The 10,922-nt window shown below is 42.0% G+C and overlaps 1 pseudogene; it reads left to right on the top strand.

The window, feature by feature from the left end:
* Positions 1 to 1,657: 1,657 nt before the first annotated feature.
* On the top strand, positions 1,658 to 2,799 carry LOC116887189 (annotated as a pseudogene).
* Positions 2,800 to 10,922: the final 8,123 nt, after the last annotated feature.

The following is a 10,922-nucleotide window of genomic DNA, read 5'->3' as shown; positions in this document are numbered from 1 at the left end:
AAAGTTCCACCAGAAAACTACTACACCTGATAAACACCTTCAGCAAAGTGGCTGGTATAAAATTAGCTCAAATAAATCAGTAGCCTTCCTCTACACAAAACAGAAACAAGCCGAGAAAGAAATTAGGGAAACAACACCCTTCATAATAGATCCAAATGATATAAAATACCTCGGTGTGACTTTAACCAAGCAAGTGAAAGATCTATATGATAAGAACTTCAAGCCTCTGAAGAAAGAAATCGAAGAAGATCTCAGAAGGTGGAAAGATCTCCCATGCTCATGGATTGGCAGGATTAATATAGTAAAAATGGCCTTTTTACCAAAAGCGATCTACAGATTTAATGCAATCTGCATCAAAATTCCAACACAATTCTTCATAGAGTTAGACAGAACAATTTGCAAATTCATCTGGAATAACAAAAAACACAGGATAGCTAAAACTATTCTCAACAATAAAAGCACTTCCAGGGGAATCACTATCCCTGAACTCAAGCAGTATTACAGAGCAATAGTGACAAAAACTGCACGGTATTAGTACAGAGACAGACAGACAGACCAGTGGAATAGAATTGAAGACCCAGAAATGAACCCACACACCTATGGTCACTTGATTTTTGACAAAGGAGTCAAAGCCATCCAATGGAAAAAAGATAGCATTTTTAGCAAATGGTGCTGGTTCAACTGGAGGTCAGCATGTAGAAGAATGCAGATTGATCCATTCCTTTCACCGTGTACAAAGCTTAAGTTCAAGTGAATCAAGGATCTCCACATCAAATCAGATACACTCAAGCTAATAGAAGAAAAAGTGGGGAAGAACCTCAAACATATGGGCACTGGAGAAAATTTCCTGAACAAAATACCAATGGCTTATGCTCTAAGATCAAGAATTGACAAATGGGATCTCATAAAACTGCAAAGCTTCTGTAAGGCAAAGGACACTGTTGTTAGGACAAAACAGCAACAAATAGATTGGGAAAAGATCTTTTCCAATTCTACAACTGATAGAGGGCTTATATCCAAAATATACAAAGAACTCAAGAAGTTAGACCGCAGGGAGACAAATAACCCTATTAAAAATGGGGTTCAGAGATAAACAAAGAATTCACAGCTGAGGAATGATGAATGGCTGAGAAACACCTAAAGAAATGTTCAACAGGAGACAACCCTGGATATAGAAAACCAAAGGAAGAGACAAGGAGCCGTAGATACAAGCATCACCAACAGAATACAAGAGATAGAAGAGAGAATCTCAGGAGCAGAAGATTCCATAGAAATCATCGACACAACTGTCAAAGATAATGTAAAACGGAAAAAGATACTGGCCCAAAACATACAGGAAATCCAGGACACAATGAAAAGATCAAACCTAAGGATAATAGGTATAGAAGAGAGTGAAGACTCCCAACTCAAAGGACCAGTAAATATCTTCAACAAAATCATAGAAGAAAACTTCCCTAACCTAAAGAAAGAGATGCCCATAAACATACAAGAAGCCTACAGAACTCCATATAGATTGGACCAGAAAAGAAACTCCTCCCATCACATAATAGTCAAAACATCAAATGCACAAAATATAGAAAGAATATTAAAAGCAGTAAGGGGAAAAGGTCAGCTGCTCTTTGGAAGCATCGCTGAACGCTCTCATCACCCTGCAGTCATGTCTAAGTCAGAGTCCCCCAAGGAGTCGGAACAGCTGCAGAAGCTCTTCATTGGAGGGCTGAGATTCGAAACAACCGCCGACAAGAGTCTGAGGAGCCATTTTGAGCAATGGGGAACACTCACCGACTGTGTGGTAATGAGAGATCCAAAGACGAAAAGATCCAGAGGCTTTGGGTTTTTCACATATGCCACTGTGGAGGAAGTGGATGCTGCCATGAATGCAAGACCACACAAGGTGGATGGAAGAGTTGTGGAACCTAAGAGAGCTGTGTCAGAGAAGATTCTCAGAGAACAAGTGCCCACTTAACTGTGAAGAAAATCTTTGTTGGTGGTATTAAAGAAGACACTGAAGAACATGGCCTACGAGATTATTTTGAGCAGTATGGGAAAATTGAAGTGATTGAAGTTATGACTGACAGAGGCAGTGGAAAAAAGAGGGGATTTGCTTTTGTCACCTTTGATGACCATGACTCTGTGGATAAGATTGTTATTCAGAAATACCATACTGTGAATAGCCACAACTGTGAAGTAAGAAAGGCTCTGTCGAAACAATAGATGGCTAGTGCTTTGTCCAGCCAGAGAGATCGAGTGGTTCTGGAAACTTTGGTGGTGGTCGTGGAGGTGTTTTTGGTGGCAATGACAATTTTGGTCGAGGAGGGAACTTCAATGGTTGTGATGGCTTTGGTGGCAGCCATGGTGGTGGTGGGTATGGTGGCAATGGGGATGGCTATAATGGATTTGGCAATGATAGAAGCAATTTTAGAGGTGGTGGAAGGTACAATGATTTTGGCAATTACAACCAGTCATCAAATTTTGGACGGATGAAAGGAGGAAACTTTGGAGGCAGGAGCCCTTATGGTGGCAGGGGCCAGTACTTTGCTAAACCACGAAACCAAGGAGGTTATGGAGGTTCCAGCAGCAGCAGTAGCTCTGGCAGTGGCAGGAGGTTCTAATTACAGCCAGGAAACAAAGCTTAGCAGGAGAGGAGAGCCAGAGAAGTGACAGGGAAGCTACAGGTTACAACAGATTTGTGAACTCAGCCAAGCACAGTGGTGGCAGGGCCTAGCTGCTACAAAGAAGACATGTTTTAGACAATACTCATGTATGTGGGCAAAAACTCCAGGACTGTATCTGTGACTAATTGTATAGCAGGTTATTTTAGTTTCTGTTCTGTGGAAAGTGTAAAGCATTCCAATGAAGGGTTTTACTGTAGACCTTTTCCACCCATGCTGCTGATTGCTAAATGTAAAAGTCTGATCATGACGCTGAATAAATAAATGTGTCTTTTTTAAAAAATGGGGTTCAGAACTAAACAAAGAATTCACAGCTGAGGAATGCCGAATGGCTGAGAAGCACCTAAAGAAAAGTTCAACATCTTTAGTCATAAGGGAAATGCAAATCAAAACAACCCTGAGATTTCACCTCACACCAGTGAGAATGGCTAAGATCAAAAACTCCAGTGACAGCAGATGCTGGCAAGGATGTGGAGAAAGAGGAACACTCCTCAATTGTTGGTGGGATTGCAGACTGGGACAACCATTCTGGAAATCAGTCTGAAGGTTCCTCAGAAAATTGGACATTGAACTACCTGAGGACCCAGCTATACCTCTCTTGGGCATACACCCAAAAGATGCCCAAACATATAACAAAGACACATGCTCCACTATGTTCATAGCAGCCTTATTTATAATAGCCAGAAGCTGGAAAAAAAACCCCAGATGCCCTTCAACAGAGGAATGGATACAGAAAGTGTGGTACATCTACACAATGGATTACTACTCTGCTATCAAAAACAATGACTTTGTGAAATTCATAGACAAATGGATGGAACTGGAAAATATCATCCTGAGTGAGGTAACCCAATGACAAAAAATACACATGGTATGCACTCATTGATAAGTGGATATTAGCCCAAAGGCTCGAATTACCTTAAATGCACAGAACACATGAAACTCAAGAAGGATGACCAAAATGCAGATGCTTCACTCCTTCTTTTTTAAAGGGGGAACAAGAATACCCTTGGGAGGGAATAGGGAGGCAAAGTTTAGAACAGAAGCTGAAGGAACACCCATTCAGAGCCTGCCCCACATGTGGCCCATACATGTACAGCCACCAAACTAGATAAGATGGATGAAGCAAAGAAGTGCAGGCTGACAGGAACCGGATGTAGATCTCTCCTGAGAGACACAGCCAGAATACAGCAAATACATAGGAGAATGCCAGCAGCAAACCACTGAACTGAGAACGGGATCCCCATTGAAGGAATCAGAGAAAAGACTGAAAGAGCTTGAAGGGGCTCGAGACCCCATATGAACAACAATGCCAACCAACCAGAGCTTCCAGGGACTAAGCCACCACCCAAAGACTATACATGGACTGACCCTGGGCTCCAACCCCATAGGTAGCAATGAATAGCCTTGTAAGAGCACCAGTGGAAGGGGAAGCCCTTGGTCCTGCCATGACTGAACCTCCAATGAACGTGATTGTTGGGGAAGTGGCAGTAATGGGGGGGGAGGATGGGGAAGGGAATACCAATCTAGAAGGGGAGGGGGAGGGGTTGGGGAATGTTGGCCTGGAAACCGGGAAAGGGAATAACAATTGAAATGTAAATAAGAAATACCCAAGTTAGTAAAGATGGAGAGAAAAAAATAAAGGACCAAGTAAACAAAAAAAAAATCAAATCTGATACAGTTATCATTTTAGATTAAGCTAAGGTAATACTGATTTTAAAGACAACTTTCCATGAAGAGAAAATCCATCGTGAGACAGAAAAACAAAAAAAGTACTCAAAATATTTATGCAAAGACTTAGAAAAGCACAAACATAACATCAGATGCTCCAGGAGAACAGAGAGCACTCACAAAGGCATTTCACAGAGGCAGCTGTCTCTTAAGCACTCATGAGGTAAGAGGTTCTCACACCATCACTCATCTGGACATTGCAGAAGAAAACCACAGAGTCATACCCACCTCTACTTCTCAATTCCAAATCCCCACACACCTACCAGCACAGCTGCAATAACACAGTGTGACTAAATGCAATGGGAGAGAAAATTAAAATGAGCCCTTCAGTGTGTGCTTGGCTGTGCTCTCTAAGGTTGAACACATTCAATGCATTGCCCAGCGATACAAATATTAAATATAATTCTGAAACAACATGTAAGCACATAGACACATACAAACATATGCTCAAGGAAAGACTGTAGAAGAAATTTCCAAACACTGCTCTAAATTGTCTGATCTAGGGGCCACTCATATGTTAATGAGCAAGACAGTGGTTGAGGCAGGAGTTGCTTTTGATGGGAGTAGAACCATGAGAAGACTTGAAGCCATCCCCAGTATTCACTTTCCCTGTCCCCATCCTCGCTCCTGACCAGTCACTGCTCATCCCCCTCACAGCCATCCTCTCTTTCACCCAGGTCAGGGGACCACACTCTCCTCCTCTGGCAGTTTTTGTTGTCTGGCTCTCTTTGATCCTTGACACTAATTTTTTTCTTTTTCAATGTAGTCATTTTTTCAATTAAAAAGATTTCCAGGGGCTGGAGAGATGGCTCAGGGATTAAGAGGATCGGCTGCTCTTCCAGAGGTGCTTAGTTCAATTCCCAGAAACCACATGGTAGCTCACGTCCACCTATAATAGGATCTGATGCCCTCTCCTGTTGTGCCTAAAACAGTGACAGTGTACTCATTTTAAATAAATGAGTCTAGAAAAAAATCTTTAAAAATATTTTCATATATGATCACATTCTCCCCCTTCCCAAATTCTCCCAGATCCTCCCCACCCAACCTCATGATCTTTCTCTACCATTGACTCTAATTAACTGGACTACTGGTGTATGTATGAAGTGTTTGTGAGGGGAGCAAGCTGCTGCTGAGAACCTGTGAAGTGTTGATTTCCAGACAACACAGTCAGGAAGAGCAACAAAGACCCATTCTGAACAGCTACACATCCACAAGCACACACACCCCACAGTATTTCCTTTTTCTACTAGCGCTCATGGGTGGTGGGGTAAAAGAGAGGTGAAAGAACCATCATGAAAAGTAGAGCTTGAAATAATTAAAGTTACATGTATGTGCATGTGCGTGTACTTGTATGTATATACATGTCTGAGTACAGTCTTAGTGTGTTGTTGCTGAGAAAAGAAAACATAAATATGGCCACTCTTATGAGGGAAAGCATTTAATGGGGTAGCTTAGAGCTTCAGAGTTTTAATATATTGTCATCATAGAAGGAGGCATGGCAGCCTGAAGGAAGACATGGTGCTGAAGGAGAAAACAGTTCTACATCTTGATCAACAGGCAGCAGAAAGAAACTGAATGCTACACTGGTGAACCTTGAGCATATATGACCTCAAAGCCATGTCTCCACAGTGACATACTTCCTCTAACAAGGCCATACTCCTTAAAATAAGCCCATGCCTTCCTAATAGTGCTAATCCCTGTAACCAACCTTTAAACACATGAATATATTAGGGAGATATCTATAAATCACCACATCCCATTTCCAGGTCCCCAAAGGCTTGTAGCCATATCATAATCTAGAAATGCCCTTAGTCCAACTTCAAAAGTCCACATAGTCTATAACAGTTTCAAGTTGTTTAAATGTCCTAAGTTCAAAGTCTCTTCTGAGATTCATGCAATCACTTAACTGTAATACCCTAGAAAATAAAAATAACAATACAGATCACATACTCCCAACATATAGTGGCACAGGATACACATTATAATTCCTAAATGGAGGAGAGGCAGGACACTGAGGAATACTGGACCAAAGCAGGACCAAAAACCATCTGGGAAAACTCTAAACGCTGCATCTCCATGTCTGATGTCAAAGGGCCCCTAATATCTCCAATGCCTTTCAGCTTGGTTGACTGCAACACACTTCTCTCTCTTGTGCTGGCTCCAAGCCCAGTTAGTAGCTTTCCTTGACAGGTATCCCATGACTCTGGCATCTCCAACATCTGGGGTCTTGAAGGCAATCCAGACATCAACTTCACAACTTCACACAATGGCCTCCCTGGGCCTTCATGCAGGAAAACCCCTGCTACATGCCTGTCCTCAGCAACTTTCCTTAGTCGTGGAGGGAGATTCTACAATCACTTTCTTTTATTCTTGACTCTAAAGCCAGAAACACGTGGCCGAATCTTCCAAATTCTGCTGCTTGCTGCCAAGTTCTATGGCTCCCTTAGTCTATTACATCCTCACCAGCAATCTGTATTTGATGATTTCCTTCACTGACTAAGCCTGGCTGTCCTGAAACTTGCTCTATAGACTGGCCTTGACCTCAGAGATCTGCATGGCTCTGTCTCCAGAGTGCTGAAATTAAAGCCATAGGCCACCACGCCTAGACCTGTTTTTCTTTAATTCTTTTTCACAAGACGGAAGCTTAGCTGGGTGGGATCTTACTACCACTGTGGTCACTACATCCATAATTGAATTCTACATCTTTAATCCATTTATCTTCTTGAGCACAAGATTTAACTTCATTCTACTTCCTGGTGCCCCTTTAATCCTTGAAACATATGTAGTGTATTTTTCCTTCCCAAGCATGCTCTGTTTAGTCAAAACTCTTTTAATAAGAGTGAACCACAAAACAGAGTCTCTGCTAGACTGTATTATAATTTCCTTTGAGAATACAATTAATCTAAATCTCCTTACCTTGGCTTCAGGAAGACTCTTCAGAAAAGGTCAAAATCAGTCACATTCTTCACCAAAATACCACAAGAACAGTCTCTAGGTAACATTAAAATTGTTCTCCTCTAAAACCTCTTGAGCTAGGCTTCCCTAGCTTGAGTCACACTCAGCACCACTGTGTGCCATGCATCTACTAGTGTGGCCCATTAAGCCCCTCCTTAAAAAGGTCATTGCTATCTTAATCCAAAGTTCCAAATTCCACATTCCTCCAAAGCATGGTCAGAGTTACCACTGCATAACCCCATGCCATGGTCCTAACTTCTGTCTTAGTTAGGGTTTTATTGCTATGAAGAGGCAATGTGACCACAGCAGCAATCCTTAGAAGAGAAAAAGTATTTATTTTCAGTTTGTTTGTTTGTTTGTTTTTCTGTTTATGTGTATGAGTGTTTTACCTCTCTCTCTCTCTCTTTCTCTCTCTCTCTGTGTGTGTGTGTGTGTGTGTGTGTGTGTATCTTCTCTATGCCTAGTGCCTTTAGAGATCTGAAGAAGGTTTTAGATGTGTTTCCCTGGTGGTACACTTGGTTGTTACCTGCCATGGGGGTGCCAGGAATTGAACCCAGGTCCTCTACAAGAGCAACAAATGCTTCCAACCACTGAGTCATCTCTCCAGCACCCAAGATAAAACACTTGATTGTAGCCACTTTGCAATTTCAGATATGTAGTTCATTATTATCATGGCCAGAAGCATGGAACATGCATTCAAACATGGTGCTGGAGGGGCCAAGAGTTTTATATTTTGATACATAGTTAACAGAAAGAGCTGTGTGCCACACTGGTGTACCATGAGCGTATGTGAGCTCAAGCCTCACTATACCTTTCAGTTTCCAAAACCTATTTTTAATGATGGTTCTTAAATGCCTTAACCTACGTTTTAACCCATCACCCATCAGAGGTAGTGGAATAGAAAGGATATGAGGTTCAGAAAAGGCCTGTGGTGGTTGTAATAACAATGGCCCATAGGCTCACACATTTGAATGCCCCATCACAACTGAGTGGAACACTTTGAAAGGATTAGAAGGGCTAGAAGGTATGTCCTAGTTGGAAGAAGTGTGTCACTGGAAGTGGACTTGGAAGTTTCAAAAGGTGTCCTGCGCTATCGTCTCGCCAGCGAGAACACACACGGACACCAGGATCCTTCTGCAGCAAAGCGTTTATTGCATCTTGAAGAGGAGAGACCCAGGGCCCAGAAAGGCGCTGCTTATAAAACCCTAGCACGGCGCGTCCACGCCTGATTGGTCGCTTACCCATGATCTCACTGGCACGCCCTGGGGTGGGTAAAGACTTGGCGTGAACACACTCTTGCACATGCGCACACAGCTTGTTTCCTGAAAAGAGGTTGGGCTGGTACAGCGGAAGCCAGCGCCATCTTGTGATGGCGAATGCTATCGCGGCTTTCCACAAAAAGGCCATGCCAAGTCAAGTGTTTCTCTGCCTGTGGATCAGGATGAAGCTCTCAGATACTGCTCCAGAGTCATGGGTGCCTCCATTTCCCTGCCATGCTGATAAATGATGGACTAAACCAGTAAGACTGTAAGCAAGTCCACAATTACAGGCTTTCCTTGACAAGAGTTTCCATGGCAACCGTGTCTTCATAGCAATAAACATGATACTGAGAGGAGACCAAACAGTCTCTAGAAAGAAGGACAAATGGTAATCACTCACATTTAACACTTCTGAAACCATCCATAAGGCCATAGCAAATGAGAATGATCATAGAATCTAGTAGAGTAGGAATGTCACTTCATATATCAGCACTAAAACTTACTAATAGTTTTAGTTAAGGACATAAATCATTCAATGTGGGTTGGAGAGATGGCTCAATGGTTGAGAGCACTGGCTGCTGCTGTTCCAAACGTCATGAGTTCAACTTCCAGCAAGCACACGGTGACTCACAACCATCTACAATTGAATCCAATGTCCTTTTCTGGTGTGTCAAGGACAGCATGCTCATATACATAATACAAATAACTCTTTTTAAATAACCTTTCAATGTTTAAAGCATAATATTTCCAAAAATGTGGATTAATAACATGGAAATCTACATGAGAAGAATGTAATCCAGCCCTTACCATATACTGTCCACAAAAATAATTCAGAGTGAATTAAAACCCAAAAGAGAGATTAGATTCAAGATAGCAGTATTTTCTGGAACCTGTGAGATCACACAGCAGCTCTGATGAGTGTGAGAGGCATAGAGAATCTGAGCAGGGGCATGATCACGGTGGAGGAGTTTGTAGAGCTTGCAGTATCTGTAGGAAAACTTTCTTTAAGGCAGGTCTAATGGGAAGATGCTTTTAGACAGAGGTCTCACAAAAATGGAAGGAAATGGAGAAACTATGGGAGAGCTGTGCCAGTGTGGCCACTGCAAACAGAGAACATGTCATTGCTGAATATTGCTGGTCCTTAGTTTACCATGGGCACCTGTACAGCTAACTGACATGAAGGTCTTCACAGTTGATGGCTTCTGGTATGGGGTGGGGCTGAGGAAGGACTCAGTTATCTTTTAGGGACTGGACGCTGAGAGTTTAGCAGTGATCTAATAAGTACATGGACAGCACTAATTAGATTGGTGTGGTTCTCCTTTCTTTTCTTTTTCTTTTTAGTGGTAGGGGATAGCACAAGGGTCAGGGGGGAACATATGGGAGGGTAGGAAATGAGTGTCATTGGGGTACATTGTGTAAAATTTCAAATAAAAAATCAATAAAAACTAAAAGTTGAAAAATTAAAATTAAAACCTAAAAGAAACTTTAAAAAACAAAGCACAGGAATAAATCTCCACCACATGGGATCAAGAATAGAAGCTCGTAGATCTAATGAAAAAAATAACAAGAGATTCAAATGCTCGGCTAGGAGTATGTTTTAATCTCTTTAAGTAGGCTGGAGGATGGAGAATCTCTGTGAGTTTGAGGCTTGTTGGATCTACACAGTGAGTTCCAAGCAAGTCATGATTACTAGAGTGAATCGATGTCAAAAGAAAAAAAAGGCATCAATTGGATTTTTCCAATTTGAAAACTTTTTTAATAAAAGAACATCATCAAAGAATCAAGAACTGCCCCAGGTATGGTGCCCCATGCTATAATCCCAATATTGGGGAGATGGAGGCAGAAAGATAAAAAATTCAGGGTATCCAACATACAATCCACAGACCACATGAAGCTAAAGAAGTTGGAAGATGAAAGAGTGGATGCTTCATTCCTTCTTAGAAGGGAGAATGAGATATTCACAGGAGAAAATACAGAGACAAAGTATGAAACAGAGACTGAGGGAAAGGTCATCTAGAGATGGCCACACCCAGGGATTCGTCCCATATACTGTCACCAAACCCAGACAATATTGTGGCTGCCAAGAAGTGCATGCTGACAAGAGCCTGATATAGCGTGACAAATACAGAGGCGAATGCTTGAAGCCAACCATTGAACTGAGAACAGGGTCCCCAATAGAGGAATTAGAGAAAGAACAGAAGGAACTGGAGGGGTATTCAATCCCATAGAAAGAACAACAATATCAACCAACCAGACCCTTCAGAGCTCCCAGAGACTAAACCACCAATCAAAGAGTACACGCCCCACA

This window comes from Rattus rattus, chromosome 1 (assembly GCF_011064425.1).
Source record: "Rattus rattus isolate New Zealand chromosome 1, Rrattus_CSIRO_v1, whole genome shotgun sequence".
Classification (NCBI taxonomy): Eukaryota; Metazoa; Chordata; class Mammalia; order Rodentia; family Muridae; genus Rattus; species Rattus rattus.
The sequence above is the reverse complement of the archived record's forward strand: the minus strand, read 5'-3'. Positions and strand labels throughout refer to the sequence as shown.